The sequence below is a fragment of the Mytilus galloprovincialis genome, chromosome 2 (assembly GCF_965363235.1).
Source record: "Mytilus galloprovincialis chromosome 2, xbMytGall1.hap1.1, whole genome shotgun sequence".
Taxonomy (NCBI): Eukaryota; Metazoa; Mollusca; class Bivalvia; order Mytilida; family Mytilidae; genus Mytilus; species Mytilus galloprovincialis.
Window position 1 is genome coordinate 78,371,787 of NC_134839.1, and position 19,573 is coordinate 78,391,359.

At 36.8% G+C, this 19,573-nt stretch overlaps 1 protein-coding gene across 2 annotated transcripts in view; it reads right to left on the minus strand.

Moving 5' to 3' along the window:
• Positions 1-19,573, minus strand: part of LOC143064477 (uncharacterized) — a 107,967-nt gene that overhangs the window by 8,752 nt on the left and 79,642 nt on the right. The gene's annotated exons all lie outside the window — the stretch shown is intronic.

The following is a 19,573-nucleotide window of genomic DNA, read 5'->3' on the forward strand; positions in this document are numbered from 1 at the left end:
AGAGTGACGTCCCTTTACAAATACTACAATATTCGAGTCGTGTAGAAACGTTATTTATCCGGCGACTGTAACATTTTTTCTAAAAGGTGCAATCTGGACAGTGCTGTTAAATTTGATCAGGATTATTATTAGGAGAAACCCAAAATGTAAAATGACGTCCCTATGAATTTTATTAATAACCTTACCCCTTTACTTTTATCAATAAATTTACCCCCCCCCCCCCAAAAAAAAAACAACAACAACAAAACTAACAAAACAAAACACATCATCAGTCATCTGACATTTTAGATAAATCAAAGATTTGTAGGTGAACTCAAGACAGACTGTAGAAATACGTTACTGTAGTTATAAAATTTCAACCTGCATGTTGGGGTTTTTTACTTATAATTTAATTTTGGATGTAACGCGTCTTCTGATTGGTTGATGTTATTTTTTTATCAGTTCATAGACATAATTTAGTCATGTGACCGTGACGTCATCAACGTTTTTCGTGGTTTTCTACCGTTTAAAAATGGAATATAAAATTAAATTATAAGATATGACTGTAATATTTTTTCTGTCTATTCGAAATAACATAAAAAAATGTGGTGCACACTGTTAAATAACCCGCTACGCGCGTTATTCAGTGTGCACCAAATTTTTTTATGTTATTTCTCCATAGACAGAAAAAATATTACAGTCATTCCTTAAATATTCAGCGTTTTTAAGTTGTTAAATGAATAAACATAAAAGTTGTCAAAGAAAAATAGAAGCTTTAAACACTGAAAATAATTAGCAATATTCAATATTTGCAAAAATGTCAGTATGAGTAAAACTATAATAGACCATATGTAGGTTTATTGTTCTTAAATGAATACTTTTATTATCTCAGTGAAAATGGTAATAGAAAAACAGAAAGTATTAAAAGCAGAACCTTATAAACAAATTGGTTATACACGGTACAAAAAGCAGAATCTTATCAACAAATTGGATATAGATATAGGAAGATGTGGTATGAGTGCATATGAGACAACAGTCTTCATCCAAATAACAATTTATAAAAGTAAACCATTATAGGTCAAGGTACGGCCTTCAACACGGAGCCTTGGCTCACACCCGAACAGCAAGCTATAAAGGGTCCCAAATATTAGTAATGTAAAACCTTTCAAACGGGAAAACCAACGGTCTAATCTATATAGAAAAACGAGAAACACGAAACTCGCATAAGCTACATAAACAAACGACAACTACTGTACACCAGAGGCCAGATACACGGTACACAGATTTAAAAAAAAAACCTGGCCAATTGGTGTTTTCAGGTCATATGGAATAGCCATGATACATACAGTCTAAAGATTTGCACAACGGTACTGATATAAGATGTTATAATACGAAAATGTTGTTATTAAATCGTGCTGACAAATATTTCGGCTCAACAAATGGCCTTCTTCAAGTGTCACAAGTTTTAACAATACTGATTACTCAGTATTGTTAAAACTTGTGACACTTGAAGAAGGCCATTTGTTACTCAGTATTGTTAAAACTTGTGACACTTGAAGAAGGCCATTTGTTACTCAGTATTGTTAAAACTTGTGACACTTGAAGAAGGCCATTTGTTGAGCCGAAATATTTGTCAGCACGATTTAATAACAACATTTTCGTATTATAACATCTTATATCAGTACCGTTGTGCAAATCTTTAGACTGATATAATTTTTTCCTTATCTGCATAGTATCGCCTATTCTAGACGATCCGGTACATAGTAAATTTGCTGGTTGGTCGTTTTTATAGACTTTTATATATATATATATATATATATATATATATATATATATATATATATATATATATATATATATATATATATTGATTGAATACCCCAAAAAAAATAATAAAAAAATAAACAATACTAAAACTTTAAGCTTGAAATACAAACATATTGTGATAAAATATTGAATTCCTTTACAGATTTTCTTATACTAACTCTCATGTTTGAAATTGGGTGCACATATTGGGTTAATTTTTTTTACTCTATTGTTCAATTTATTTAGTTTATTAACGAAATGCACATCTATACCCCAGGAGTATGAAGGCATTTAAACAAAACAATACAAATATATTAATACATAATGCAAAAATAATAGAATATGAAACATCAGATATATCGGTAGCAAAAACAAAAGAATAATAATTATTTATTCGGGTGTTAAGGCCGTATTTTCTAATTGTTTGACTTGGTCAGATTTTCTGAACCAGAATCACTCGCCTTGAATAACTCAAATATTTCTTATTTTTCCCATTTTATGATAATTGTTTTGTTGACATTACAAGCGAAGCCTACGAACGACACTTACACTCAAACGGGATCGAAGATATCCCCCTTACTAATCCAACATCTCTTATGACAAACGGTTAAATATTCATAAATCCTTATCTTGAAATTCAAAAATGATCGCTCACGTCAATCCCTCTTTTCATATCTTGAAATAAATTCGACCGCCGATGGGCGATTATTTTACAACGGTTGCTAGAAAAAATGTTCATTTTGCGTTCATTTGAAGCAGTGTTTATTATGGTGTTTTACTCTCCTCGTAAATATTACGCAATAGATAGTAACTACTTCAGACCGTTACATATAATCTATGTAGTAATCGTATTAAAGTGTGATGTATTCGATTAACTTACCATTAGATACTGCTTTCTCCTTTACCGTTTTTATGAAATACGGAAATAGCAAACACTTCTTAAGTGGAATATTTTGAAAATCATTCCTTATAAGTTTCCGCTTTAATTGTGTAAAGCTGCCGGTTATAATATCATTTAAATATTATATATATTATACATTTCACAAGTGGGACCTGTTTCAGCAGCAACCTCTCTTAAATGTCGAGCCATTATAGTAGCTAAAGTATAACAACTATATATCATAAAAAGGGAGGAAAATAAAAAAAAAAGGTATTACGCTCATAAATACCACAAAAGAATAAGAATCAAAAAGACTGAAGTGACATCATGACGGATACAAACATTTACATGCTTGTAGACCGTTCTGATAACTTTGCCGAAACTAAACTCTCTATGTACACAATGATGGGTATAACAATTTTCTTGATGCTGTACCGTTCTAAACAATATGGCGATAATACCGAAGGTAAATTTTCAAAGTACACCATGACTGACATACCAGTTTACTTCATGCTGTACCAATCTAACCGTTACAAGTACACCATGACTGGCATAACAATGTTGTACCTTTCTTACCATTATACCGAAGGTAAACTCTCTATGTACACAATGATGGGTATAGTTTACTTGATGCTTGACCGTTCTAACCATTATGCCGAAGGTAAACTCTCTATGTACACAATGATGGGCATAACAGTTTACTTGATGCTTGACCGTTCTAACCATTATGCCGAAGATCTCTATACGTAACAGTACAACATAAGAACAAACTAAAAATTCGTTGAACATAAATACGTTATCATAAATTGTACTGTTCTACTTTATTGTTCAATCACTTCTCCTCTGTAATATATTCTGCATTGAAAATAATGGTTAGAATGGTCAAGCATCAAGGAAACTGTTATGCCCATCATTGTGTACATAGAGAGTTTACCTTCGGCATAATGGTTAGAACGGTCAAGCATCAATAGGCATCACGAAATATGGTATCGTCCTTAACCTGTACAGTCGCTAGACATAAAATCTACACTGAAGTGGAACCATTTATATCTTTAGACCACACATGTTTTAGAAAGACCAGTAAAAAGATTTTGAATTATCAATGAACATTGTATCGTTATTATTGTGTGTTAGTGTTTTTGTTTCCGTTACTATACTAGCAGTATATACTGATTTCCCTTTTTTAAGACTGGTCGTGAGTATGTAGTTTAATGTACCTATTGAATATACACTAGTCGAGATCAAATGGCTTAGTCCTATAAAAACGTTGTACAACCTGGTCATTTTATGTTCCTGTATATTTCCTAAATCTCATTAGTGGCTGCCTTTATAAAATTAGCCTCTGTACTGTAGTTTATCCTTAATTGTATGGACTCGAAGCGATTTAAAGCTTAATACTGTATATTTCCCCTTGAAATTTGTGTCATTGGGTTACTGTCTCCTATGCTTATCTTATTTAACTCAATTTACAATGTCTCAATGCCTTCAGGCATTAAGAGTATTTTATAGTACACCATGTATTTCACTGTTCCAGAATTCATCGATCATTACTGAATAAATAGTCGACTTTAAATCATACAAAAACTCGTGCTCACACGGAAAAAGAAAGATAACTTAGATTTATATCAAATTAAAGATATCAAACCTACTAAAAAATTGTAAAAAGGTTTAAAAAGTGGAAACAGGGATTTATATTTACGAAGCAACCCTCATTTTGACATAAATATCTTCTCAGACTTATCTGAAAAGACTCAAATGGTGTCATTAATACTGGGAAGTAAGAACAATGACAGATAGGCTAATCCTGACAAATTCCAAGTATTGTCTGTTCTATATACACTCATCCACTCCTAAGTGCATTCCAAGAGGGAATCCACAATTTTGGAAAGAGAGAGGGAGCGTAATGTCAGAAAATTTAATAAACATCGCTAATTTTTTAAGACGATTTTATCGAATAAAAAATATGTATATTTCAATAAAAGGGAGGTGTACGTACGCCCTCTACGTACGCCCTCTACAATCCAACACTGCATACATGTCTGACTCATGACTTATGATCAACTTTTGTAGTAAGATATTTTGTATTACTGATCACCAGCCAATTTTAAAAACTTCGGAACGCCAACTTAAGAATTAAACGATAGTGATAATCACTAAAAGTTAACCAAAAGGGCCTAAACAGAGAATACAAAACCGTCTTGGACCATTTTTATCCCGGGAAAGTTGTTTCCTGAGCTGTAGCAGAATTAAATAACTTAATAAAGTGGTAATTGTACAAACAAAACATCTGAGTATTTACTTTGATTGTACAACAATTAAATTTTGATAATAACCTCAATAAAATAATTTGGAAATGCATCACAACACTCAATTGTTCTTAAATGTTTAGGTGCGTGTTTCAATGAACACTTCGTTTTAACTCTTGAAACATTTCAATTCTGAGTAAGTTTTTTTGTAAAGTTTTGCACATTATATTTGCATTTTGATAAACATTTGAAAAAAATATAAATAATGAGCCAAAAAAAATGGATATCTTTTGTGTCTAATGTTTACAATTGTTCACATGAAGATTGGTATAAAAAGCGGGTATTGTCTTTTTAAATTTGAGTGGAGTGTTTGGTTATTTGGTAAAAGGTAAAAGTGTCAACGCCAAACTTTAAAAGGAATTGAAAGGAATTCAGCAAATTTACAAACTAAACATTCCTGGAAGTTCATTCATATTATTTAATAGCATGACTTTTTGTGTGGGAGTACCACGTTTATAATATAGTTTATATTTTTAGCACACCGATTGAAGAGCCATACTTCCATTTAAATAAAATATTTTCAACACCTCCATGTTTTTATATGGAATTGCAGGATCATATAAAAGAAGAAGAAGAAGATGCTTTATTTCCAAAAAAAATGGGCTCACAAGGAGCATGATATAATATCATTACAATATTATTATTTTACAAATATAATAAACAATACAGTATACATAGTCACAAACACAAATAAGATTGATTGATTGATTGTTGGTTGGTTGGTTGCTTAACGTCCAACACAAATAAGAGACAACAGTCTTCATGTATTATATATATATATGTACATATATATATAAGTACGTCTGAGTCAGTGACAACTCTACAACAGATTTATCCATCGGATCGCCATCAATGATGGTGATACATGGCTGTGTACATTATGTATATACAACTCGTCTAAACATCAACCCAACAATGTTAGATCTGTAAAATTGCTTTTGTAAATTTTTTGTTCTTCCCTCGCCGGGATTCGAACCCATGCTACTGTGATATCGTGACACCAAATCGCCTGCACTGCAGCCGTCCCGCTAGACCACACGATCACCTGGGCTCTACAAAAATAAAGCTTTCGGTGGTCGTGTGTTACCTTTCCTCGTCAGTTTTAATCTAGCGTCGTACTACAGTACATGATGTATAAGGCATGGAGATGTTATTGTTACAGATCAGCTCAATTATCTATACTAAAGGATCCTACAAATTAATGTAAGATACAGTCACAGAAAATAATTATATTTATAAGTACGTCTGAGTCAGTGACAACTCTACAACAGATTTATCCATCGGATCGCCATCAATGTATATATATATATATCATGTATAGGAGTATACAAAAACCTTCGTCTCAGGCACACCTCTAGAAAGTAACAAAAAAGAACACTGTGAGTAGGCCGAATATATCTAGCCGAACTGCAGGAGGCACCAAGGGACGGTACTATATGGCATGGTGGGTGCATATTAAACTGTGTATCAGGACACTAATGATATGGTAAAATATTGCAAGAAGTTGCACATAACTGGTATGTCATCCTCGTGCCTGGTGCATAGGAGTCAGTACTGTTTAAAGTGACACAACTGCAAGAGGCACCAAGGGACAATGCTAATTGACATTCCAAAGTGCATATATTACGAAAAGGATAAAATATTAGCAGTTTGATAAAAAATATCACAAACAGAAAGGTAATAGAACTTATACGATGTGTCCTATACCCCGCCATGCCAACCTCGTGCCTAGTGCAGAAAGCCTGATTTAAATATTTATCTTTCAAGTTATATTTTTTCTTCATCAACTAACTCACAGACAGATATTAAGATATCAAGATTGTCTACATTAAGAAGCCATATCAGTTTTTGGCTAGGAATCAAATGCATAAAGTTAGGGCATACGGTGAGTTAATAGTGGAATTTAAACAATTTTTCTTATCTTGAGATGATGTGCACGAGAATAAAAAATGTTTTTCATCATCAACTTCATTTGAGGTGCACCTGAGACATATCCTGTCTTGTCGGAGAGTACCCTGATAGCGACCTTGTTCAATTCTTAGTCTGTGAGAAGAAATACGCAATCGAGTGAAATTTCTCCTCTGCTCAGGCGATTGTTACTATACTATATATAAAAATATTAATTTTCGCGAACCATTTAGGTCACGGAAATTCCAAAATATGGCATCAGTAAGGAGAGTTGTACAAACAATATAAATACACAGAACCCCATCCAAACTTGCTTTAGCTAATAGTATTCATCTTTTTCTATTTTATATGTACAAAAAACATTCCATTTTTCTATAATTTCGATTAAAAAATTCCAAAATCTGAGTTAAAATAGGTCGAATGCCCCAAATAAACGTTGTCTGATTGGTTGAAGTACTGTGGCGTCGATGATAAGCATAGAAAGCCTCGATGTAAAGCACACGCTTCACAGGAATAAGGAGAGTTTTACAAATAATGTGAATACACAGATCCTCCATCCTATTTATGTTTTGCTGAAAATGTTGCAGTGTTCATCGTTTCTGTTTTGATTCTGCTAACAACATTCCATTTTTTCTATAATTCCGATTTAAAGATGTGGAAACCCGTAATAAAAATAGATGGCCTCAATGATTTAAAAGCAACGCAAAAAATTCCGTTAATACGACCCTGAGTTCAACCGGGGTTATATAAACCGATTCACAAATAGATCTCCTTGGCTGCGCTCAAATGTAATTCTTAGTGAAGTATACGGGTAAATTCGTTTACGGAAATTTATACACACTTTATCATTAATATATTACCAGGCTTTTGCATATTCACGTTTTTTTTTTTTTATGCTCAACTTTAGTCAAATTCAATTCTATACATTTTTTTTACGTAAAGCAATAGGAGTAAGAATATTATTTCGCGCCAATTTAACCAGCATGACCACCATCAAAATTATTTACCGTTATCTTTGTGAAATTTCAGTTATATAGTTTATTGATTAGAGAAATTTTGGTAAGTATTACTTATTAATGTTAAGGTTCTACTGATGTGCTTCTCTAGACCTTTTTGACGGTCAGTTTTATCTCATTTATCTCAATATTATCCCCGATGACAAAAATGTCAACCCGACCTATTCGTGTCAAAAGTGAAAGTCGATCTTTTTGATTAACTAATTTCTTCATAAACTGTACATGCATTATTTCTGTATTATTTGATAACCAATCACATTCACGTTGCATGTTTGCATGATAATGGGTTATGTATTAGCGGATTGTAAGGGCGATGCAACATGTGAGGTCTGCGCGATCACGTGACATTATTATTTGTAAACAAACATGCACCCCGTGTAACACGTGTCTGAATTATCCTTTCAAAGTGTTATGAATCTTTCAATCACTATTTTATGATATATTTTTCTGTTTTTAGGTTTGCATATCAGTAGTCAAAGTGAATATTAGACATAGTTCTGAGGGGGGTCTCATTGGGGGGGTTCCGATCCCGGATCCCGCTTACTGTTTTGTCAGATTCCCGTATCCCGCTTACACTATGTACGTAAGCAATTCTCATTTTTTTGTCATTTCCCGGGTCCCGCTAGACCTCATTTCCCGTTTTCACGACACAATATTTTGACTTTCACATGTCACGCTTACAAAAAATTGGCAATCCCGCATCACGCTTAGACCCCAATGAGACCCACTCTGAGTATTGTGTTTTTTTTTTTTTTTAAATTAGAAGGTAAGTCTACATAACTTCATAAGTCATTATTTAACTCTGAGACTACTATAACACATTATAGTAGTCTCAGTTTAACTGAAGTCTAAAAAGATGACTCAACTTTCCCTCTTATTCTCCCTCTATTTTTGAAACCTGCATACCAAATGAAAGGGCATTTGCTCCCCTTCCCTGTCATTTCCCTTTAAATTTGCTCAAAAGTCATAGTCCATTTACAGTAACGGCTGATTTGTGATTTTACCATCTTAACTGTAATTTTCATATTGAACATATTTGACCATTTAGTATTAGTTCCCATGTATTTTTGTCTTATATGAAGGAGGTTTTAGGTCATGTTTTCCTAAACACCTTCTTGCTATTTGTCTGTCTGGATTGTTAAAACCACAAATTCAAATATCGATGAATATGCAAGTTTTCAACAATCCAGGAGAATTGACATCCACGAAAAATATAGGAATCCACAGTTAGATTTAGGTTTTGATAAATTTTGGAAATGACATTAGGAAGTTATAAAACTTTATTCTTTGAATATGTTTCAAGCAAATTACATGCATGCTCGGCACCGCTTTTTATCAGGAATTTTATAATTTATGTCTTAAAATTCGTGTTTTTTCCATTATAATAGGTGGATTTTCAAGTTAATGAGAAAAATGCTTTGTTCACTAATTCAGCAATGCTTTAACTGTTGTGAATGTGAGCTCCCTTCGGCTATTATTAGAATCTAGATTTACATCATTCATTTTTATGCAGTTAAGCTGCATTATGCGAGCGCCCTAGATTTGTGTTCTACCCAATAAATGCTGAAATACTTGCCATTGTTATTATCTAGCTCGTTACTATGTTATATATAACTAATTGAACACTTTTTTAATACTTTTTATTCTGGATTACAAAAAAAAAGACCAGAAAAACCTTAAATGATCGTCGATTTATCCAAAAGTTTTGAAGTTACACATAGGAAGTAGTGCTTATTAAGAATCCTTGTGTAGTTCATTATGACTTGAGCTTTTAGCTAAGATGTCAAAGAACAATTGTATGAAATATTTAATCGCCGAAAATCTCTTAAGACAAGTAGTTTAGATTTCCCAAATGGCAAAAGTCGTAGTGATATTGTTTGTCATCAATACGTAGTACAATTACGTCAGTAGTCTATTATATAATAAGTTCAACTGTTCACGCTGTTGGCGGCAATTTCAAATTAGAAAAAGAAATTTTCGTAGCTTTTCAATTTGGAGGCAGGTGTGCAAATTAGCGGTGGTCCGAGGTCCGCGACCTTCCACTTTTGCAAGCGGAATTTCGACTAGGATGGTTGGTTTCTAGCTACGCCCGACGTAGACACCTTCCACTTGAAAGAAAATAAGAAATTACTTTGCAAACCTTCCATGCAAGTCACCAAAGTCTCCAATTAAACGAGCTAAAAACTTATTTTTATCATTATTATTCATGACAGCGATGTTCATTTTGTTCAACCGCTAGCTTTATACAGAAAATCGCCGACAAATATTGTATAAATTCGAGTAAATTCGTATCTGATTGACAAAAACAACATTGTAAACACATAACAATGGCGGCCGTGAAGACAAAATTTTACAGTATCGGATCCGATTCCGGAAGCGGATAAGGATAATTCCGGGTTTGGCGATCATTTACAAAATAAATCAAAGCAGGTGAAAAAATAAATCTATGCATGGTAAATGAATATAAACACTAGAATTGTAAACCAAAAGATATATGTAAAAGAAAGAAAAAGCAGAAAAATATTTTATACAGAAACTCAAAATTACTTTTTGACAAATTTTAATTTAAAAATCCAATACAACGTGACAGCTGGGAACAGTATATCTAACAATATACATGTTCATGGTCACAGTCTAAATTTTCTTTATCAGTGATAAATGATGATAATGCATGTGAGATGCTTTTAAAGTGTAAACATATTACTGCAATTTCGAAGGAATATTTGTTTTTCTCAATTTTGAAGGGTCAATTAAAGTAGCTGAAAGTTTCTTTCTTTATTTTAACAAATAATGCAACTATATTATATATACCTGAATGTAAGTAAATCATAAGATATATAGGTGGCATTCTTTGGGCCACTCTACCTCCTCCTGTTTGATAACTTGGAAACAGTCGAGCTCCCCACCCCTAAACCATATGAGGGGCAGATCCAGGATTTTAGGCTAGGAGGGGCACAAACTAAAATTTTCGCCGAGCAGAGCGAGGCTAAAAAAATTTGAGGTAAAATTATCGGAATATTCTTTATTAAGCTGAGAACAACCCATGCTTTGCAAATTTAAGGGGGTGCAAGCCTGCAACACCCCTCCCCCTGAATCTGCTCTTGCATATATTCAAGTATAGGACAATATAATAAATAAAATGAAATATAGGGGGAGTCCCTGGAGTTACCCCACCCCCTCCTGTTTGAGAACTTGGAAACGGTCGAGATCCACACCCCTTAACCATATATATTCATGTTTGTGACAATATGAAAAATCAAATGAAATATAGGAAGAGTCGCTGGGGGTCACCCCACCCTTCCTGTTTTAGAATTTAAAAATGGTCCAGATCCCCACCCCTAAACCATATATATTCATGTATGGGACAATATAACAAATCAGATGAAATATAGGGGGAGTGCCTTGGGTCACCCCACCCCCTCCTGTTTGAGAATTTGAAACCCGTTGAGATCGCCACCCTTTAACCATATATTCATGTTCGGGACAATATAACAATTCAAATGAAAGATAGGGGGAGTCCCCGAGATCACTGTATACCCTTCTGTTTGAGAACTTGGAAATGGTCAAGATCCTTACCCCTAAACCATATATACTCATGTATGGGACAATATAACAAGTCAAATAAAATATAGGGGAAGTCCCTGTGGTCACCCCAACCCTCCTGTTTGAGAACTTGGAAACGGTTGAGATCCCCACATCAAAACAATATATATTCATGTATGGGCCAATATAACTAATTAAATGAAATATAGATGGAGTCCCTGGGGTCACCCTACCCCTCCTGTTTGAGAACTTGGAAACCAATGAGATCCCCACCCCTAAACCATATATATTCATGTATGGGACAATATAACAAATAAAATGAAATGTAGGGGAAGACCCTAGGGTCACCCTACCCCCAGTGGCGGATCCAGAAATTTTCATAAGTGGGGGCCCGCTCCAGTCACGTTTCAGTGATTTCCTATATAAGCAACCAATTTTTTTTCCCAAAAAGGGGGGGGGGGCCTGCCCCCCTAAATCCTCTGCCTACCCCTACCTGTTTGAGAACTTGAAAACCGCTGAGATCCCCACCCCTAAATTATATATATTCATATGTATGGGGCAAAATAACAAATCATTTACATTTACTATGGGCAGGTCAGTCAGACCTCACCTTTGATCCCTGTTGTAGTGAACATTTATCTAATTCGTGTCTCATAACTTTTGTACTATAGAACACAAGCTCAGTTTTCTTTCCAGGGAAACCAGTCCATTCATACTATTACATGTTCATACTAAGTCAACTTGAACTTCTAGCAGTCAAATAAAACCAAGGTTAACTACCAAGTAGAACAACTGCAATCATTGGGAACTTGTACCACTGCAGACTCACCATAAAAATATATACATTGATATATGCATTGCTTTTGAAACCTTGATAACATACAAATTATTTGCCTTAATAAATAAATCATTAGATAAACATGAATGTACTATATATGAATGTTTAGTGTTGTGGCAACATTGCCACAGTTTTCATAATTACGGTTGCCTTGGTTTTTGGTTAACTGCCTTCAGCGCTTACAGCGCTTTGATCAATGTAAGAGTTCTCCTTTCATTCAAAAGGTAGATTTCCATGTTTGCTGGTCACTTGACTAGAAACTGCATTCAGATATTGTTTGTCTCAATTTACGCCTGAATTTCAGATTTTTCCTAAATACCAATCACTAAAATAATGTCATTTAATACGTATTAAATACATGTAGCATTGTATGTAACTATCATATTCATGTTTTTATTTGACATTATGAAAGTACTATTGAGATCCAGGATTCTGAATTGAATAAACAGTGTTTGTAACACACATGGTTTTATCCGTTTCTTTCCCTTCCCTTAAAAGTATCTTTCAGTTTGAAACTACCTGACAATCAGACTGAGTTCACACCTAATTTAAATTGGATTGCATTGACATTAGCTAATTTGAATTAGTTTAATTCACATTTGAAACGGTTTACATTAACAAACACATAGTTCAAATGCGAATCGAATGCAAGTGAATTGTTTGTCTACAACTGTATCTATGGTCAACATGTTGGGGTATGACTATACCACTTTTACCAATTTTAAGAAACTTTGTTGAATAATTTTATTTATGGAAGCTTACTTTTCATTTATATAAATTTAAGATTAATATTTCTGAGGTTATGGATTGTCTCTACTTATAAAGGGGGAGGATTCCCAGTTATTTAATATATTTAATTAAATTGTATTCAGGTGCGTAGCTCCCTATATGCCAACACGCAACTGCGTGCATATCAATTCAGCATGCAAAAAAAAATAAGGCCGAGAGAAAAAAGATCGATGTTTCCGGTAACCCGACCGACCCTGTTTTTTGACCCCGACCCTAACTTTTTTATTGGATCTTCAAAAAAAAAAAAAAAAAATTGTATCAACCGACCCCGTTTTTGACACAGGCTTCTGATAGATGACATAATATTTTTTCTCTCTTGCTTCTACTTGCATAGAAAGCCAGTAAAACATTTTATTAATGTCAAAAGGTATTCCAAATAGGTTAAAATCCAAGAAATTTGCACAGCATGTGCTTCAAAAACATTGCAAATGGCACACTTCCGGTTTTTGAAACTAATTACGGATCCGGACTTGGAAAAACCATGATAATTTTCCGGATTTCATTTACGATGTCAAAAAAAAAAAAAAAAAAAAAAAAGAATTCCGACCTACCGACCATATTTTTCAAAATGATGTTACCGGAAACACATATCTTTTTTTTAGGCCTAATGTCAAAATAAAAATTTAAAGGAAACACAAATATGTTGTTTATAATAAATGTTTTTGTGGTAAAGTCTGTAAGAATTCTAGAGGTTTGAAGATCCATCAAAGTAGAATGAAATGTGTGCAACCCCATTCTGGCAATCAACGCACAGAGAGATCTGGTCAGACGGAGGAGGAGACCATCCAGGAAGCAAACCACAGTGATGATAGCCTCCCTGTGACCCAGGGTGAGGATGAGCACGAGGAACAGCCTACAGAGGTAGAACAACTTGACGAGGCAGAAGAGATAGAGAGGATAGAACCAACAGTCCATAGAGAAGACGGGATAGAAACAACAGTCCGTAAAGAAGACGGGATAGAACCAACAACCCGTAGAGAAGAGAATGAGCCACGCAAAGAGAAGATCAAATGGCCAACGAATGCAGACAAAGCAGCTTGGAAAGCTCTTGACGAAGATTTGGAAAACATCTTAGAGGCAACATTAGCAGGCAGTGTAGACAGAAAGATAACAGCAATGACGTCCATTATTTACAGCGTAGGAAAGGACAGATTTGGAGTGGTACCACAAGGGAAACAACCAACAAAACTAGGCCATAGTAACCGGAGACAGAAGAAGATCAAGGAATTTTGCAGGACAGTCAATGTGGCGGGCACTTAGGACCTTGGGAGTAGTAGGAGCAGAGAGGAAGAAACTGATTACAGAAGTGTGTAGAGAAGCAGAAGTGGCATCACAGTGGATTTGGAGGAAAAGAGACGAAGTGTGGAAAAGTACAAAGTGTTAGAACAATGAACATTTATTGTGTAGATAATGGACAGATTTAGATATACAGAACAGCATTCAGTTACAGAAGAACAGCAATGACATCAGCTGAGACATCGGAGCCGTGTAGGCCATCCAGTTCCAGGTTCAGATTGATCACCTGAGCCGGCGCACCTCTGGAGGTTGTTGTGGAATAGCGCCGAAACAGCCAAGGAAGGAGGACCCCACCTGATGATGGAATTGGATTAGCATCCCTTTGATGTTTACAAGGTAATCAACTTCTGGAAACCCAGTGACCACCAGGAAAGTCTGGTTGACGACTGTGAAGAGAACAGTGGCAACCTGGAGAGACAGGAGGCAGCCAGGAGAGACTGGTAACCGGGGCATGAGGCTTGGCAAGTCAAAGTGCATCTCCTGTGAAGGGGAACCCATTTTACACGCTATGGAACGATATATACTAAGACACCCTCGGGGCTGTGCGAGAGCGAGGGAGGATGAACAGCCCATAGGACAGGACCAGGAAACGACTATGGAACCGACAAGGACAACGAACCAGAACAACGGATGTAAATGTTTTTGTGGTAAAGTCTGTAAGAATTCTAGAGGTTTGAAGATCCATCAAAGTAGAATGAAATGTGTGCAACCCCATTCTGGCAATCAACGCACAGAGAGATCTGGTCAGACGGAGGAGGAGACCATCCAGGAAGCAAACCACAGTGATGATAGCCTCCCTGTGACCCAGGGTGAGGATGAGCACGAGGAACAGCCTACAGAGGTAGAACAACTTGACGAGGCAGAAGAGATAGAGAGGATAGAACCAACAGTCCATAGAGAAGACGGGATAGAAACAACAGTCCGTAAAGAAGACGGGATAGAACCAACAACCCGTAGAGAAGAGAATGAGCCACGCAAAGAGAAGATCAAATGGCCAACGAATGCAGACAAAGCAGCTTGGAAAGCTCTTGACGAAGATTTGGAAAACATCTTAGAGGCAACATTAGCAGGCAGTGTAGACAGAAAGATAACAGCAATGACGTCCATTATTTACAGCGTAGGAAAGGACAGATTTGGAGTGGTACCACAAGGGAAACAACCAACAAAACTAGGCCATAGTAACCGGAGACAGAAGAAGATCAAGGAATTTTGCAGGACAGTCAATGTGGCGGGCACTTAGGACCTTGGGAGTAGTAGGAGCAGAGAGGAAGAAACTGATTACAGAAGTGTGTAGAGAAGCAGAAGTGGCATCACAGTGGATTTGGAGGAAAAGAGACGAAGTGTGGAAAAGTACAAAGTGTTAGAACAATGAACATTTATTGTGTAGATAATGGACAGATTTAGATATACAGAACAGCATTCAGTTACAGAAGAACAGCAATGACATCAGCTGAGTCATCGGAGCCGTGTAGGCCATCCAGTTCCAGGTTCAGATTGATCACCTGAGCCGGCGCACCTCTGGAGGTTGTTGTGGAATAGCGCCGAAACAGCCAAGGAAGGAGGACCCCACCTGATGATGGAATTGGATTAGCATCCCTTTGATGTTTACAAGGTAATCAACTTCTGGAAACCCAGTGACCACCAGGAAAGTCTGGTTGACGACTGTGAAGAGAACAGTGGCAACCTGGAGAGACAGGAGGCAGCCAGGAGAGACTGGTAACCGGGGCATGAGGCTTGGCAAGTCAAAGTGCATCTCCTGTGAAGGGGAACCCATTTTACACGCTATGGAACGATATATACTAAGACACCCTCGGGGCTGTGCGAGAGCGAGGGAGGATGAACAGCCCATAGGACAGGACCAGGAAACGACTATGGAACCGACAAGGACAACGAACCAGAACAACGGATGTAAATGTTTTTGTGGTAAAGTCTGTAAGAATTCTAGAGGTTTGAAGATCCATCAAAGTAGAATGAAATGTGTGCAACCCCATTCTGGCAATCAACGCACAGAGAGATCTGGTCAGACGGAGGAGGAGACCATCCAGGAAGCAAACCACAGTGATGATAGCCTCCCTGTGACCCAGGGTGAGGATGAGCACGAGGAACAGCCTACAGAGGTAGAACAACTTGACGAGGCAGAAGAGATAGAGAGGATAGAACCAACAGTCCATAGAGAAGACGGGATAGAAACAACAGTCCGTAAAGAAGACGGGATAGAACCAACAACCCGTAGAGAAGAGAATGAGCCACGCAAAGAGAAGATCAAATGGCCAACGAATGCAGACAAAGCAGCTTGGAAAGCTCTTGACGAAGATTTGGAAAACATCTTAGAGGCAACATTAGCAGGCAGTGTAGACAGAAAGATAACAGCAATGACGTCCATTATTTACAGCGTAGGAAAGGACAGATTTGGAGTGGTACCACAAGGGAAACAACCAACAAAACTAGGCCATAGTAACCGGAGACAGAAGAAGATCAAGGAATTTTGCAGGACAGTCAATGTGGCGGGCACTTAGGACCTTGGGAGTAGTAGGAGCAGAGAGGAAGAAACTGATTACAGAAGTGTGTAGAGAAGCAGAAGTGGCATCACAGTGGATTTGGAGGAAAAGAGACGAAGTGTGGAAAAGTACAAAGTGTTAGAACAATGAACATTTATTGTGTAGATAATAGACAGATTTAGATATACAGAACAGCATTCAGTTACAGAAGAACAGCAATGACATCAGCTGAGACATCGGAGCCGTGTAGGCCATCCAGTTCCAGGTTCAGATTGATCACCTGAGCCGGCGCACCTCTGGAGGTTGTTGTGGAATAGCGCCGAAACAGCCAAGGAAGGAGGACCCCACCTGATGATGGAATTGGATTAGCATCCCTTTGATGTTTACAAGGTAATCAACTTCTGGAAACCCAGTGACCACCAGGAAAGTCTGGTTGACGACTGTGAAGAGAACAGTGGCAACCTGGAGAGACAGGAGGCAGCCAGGAGAGACTGGTAACCGGGGCATGAGGCTTGGCAAGTCAAAGTGCATCTCCTGTGAAGGGGAACCCATTTTACACGCTATGGAACGATATATACTAAGACACCCTCGGGGCTGTGCGAGAGCGAGGGAGGATGAACAGCCCATAGGACAGGACCAGGAAACGACTATGGAACCGACAAGGACAACGAACCAGAACAACGGATGTAAATATTTTTGTGGTAAAGTCTGTAAGAATTCTAGAGGTTTGAAGATCCATCAAAGTAGAATGAAATGTGTGCAACCCCATTCTGGCAATCAACGCACAGAGATATCTGGTCAGACGGAGGAGGAGACCATCCAGGAAGCAAACCACAGTGATGATAGCCTCCCTGTGACCCAGGGTGAGGATGAGCACGAGGAACAGCCTACAGAGGTAGAACAACTTGACGAGGCAGAAGAGATAGAGAGGATAGAACCAACAGTCCATAGAGAAGACGGGATAGAAACAACAGTCCGTAAAGAAGACGGGATAGAACCAACAACCCGTAGAGAAGAGAATGAGCCACGCAAAGAGAAGATCAAATGGCCAACGAATGCAGACAAAGCAGCTTGGAAAGCTCTTGACGAAGATTTGGAAAACATCTTAGAGGCAACATTAGCAGGCAGTGTAGACAGAAAGATAACAGCAATGACGTCCATTATTTACAGCGTAGGAAAGGACAGATTTGGAGTGGTACCACAAGGGAAACAACCAACAAAACTAGGCCATAGTAACCGGAGACAGAAGAAGATCAAGGAATTTTGCAGGACAGTCAATGTGGCGGGCACTTAGGACCTTGGGAGTAGTAGGAGCAGAGAGGAAGAAACTGATTACAGAAGTGTGTAGAGAAGCAGAAGTGGCATCACAGTGGATTTGGAGGAAAAGAGACGAAGTGTGGAAAAGTACAAAGTGTTAGAACAATGAACATTTATTGTGTAGATAATGGACAGATTTAGATATACAGAACAGCATTCAGTTACAGAAGAACAGCAATGACATCAGCTGAGACATCGGAGCCGTGTAGGCCATCCAGTTCCAGGTTCAGATTGATCACCTGAGCCGGCGCACCTCTGGAGGTTGTTGTGGAATAGCGCCGAAACAGCCAAGGAAGGAGGACCCCACCTGATGATGGAATTGGATTAGCATCCCTTTGATGTTTACAAGGTAAACAAATCATTTAAAAATTGTATGTTTTTCGAAAATATCATAAATACAGTTGTGAAAATGAATAATCAGTCCCTTGCTTTAATGAAAATGAAAAATCTTGCTTCACTAGTGCAGAAAATGAATAATTTGTCCTCTTAGCCCTTTCAACGCTACACAAAAAAATAGAAAAATGGCTGCTGCTGCTGCATTTTTTTTGTGTTCATTCATTAGAACAGTATATTCCTTTTCAGACTGCTGTATCTTTTTTATTATAAGAGATACAGAAAAGGTTATTGCATGAAAAATGCTCAGGAGAGTATGAACTGTAATGTTAGGCAGTTATTTCTGTAAAATTTTTATCAGGTTACCTGCATTTTCAGGTAATTAACAGGTAAAAGGTGTAATTTATTACATTTGTGTTGAATTTTTAATAAAAACTACTTTTAGTCTTCATCTATTTTGTTTTTTTATCTGCCATATAATAAAGAAGACACCAATTGCTCGATTCCGTAGCGTATTGCACCATATACAACGTATTATGTAATCATGGCACAAATCAGTGTCTCCGTCCTCAAAATTTTCAGCCAACCTCCGAGTATTAGCTCGTTCTGTCAATAAAGTGTATTATATTAAAAACTGATAAATGTGTACGGAAAGGAGTTATGATCACTGACCGAAAGGAAATTAAATATTTAAAGAGTTAGGAATTGGGTTCCTCCTAGAATTAACGTAGGAAAATAGGTGATAAGATAAGAAGTGAAATACCTTCTCTCACTCTGAGTCTCAGTGACTGCTGTGGAAAGTAAACTTGGAATTGATAGTACAAAAATAAAACACAATAGGCCTAATTGCATTGTTCATACACTTTTATCCGGGATTGGCTATTTTGTAACTATTTTACATGTGCAGTTGAATTAGTTTTGAAAATAATATTATCCAGCTACATGTATACATGTACATGTGTCAATGAAACAACGGCAATCGTATCCCTCAGAGCAATCTGCTCTTTGATTTTTTTGGGGGGAGGGTTCCAAACCAGTTGTTTATAAGTTGCAAATTAGGCCAT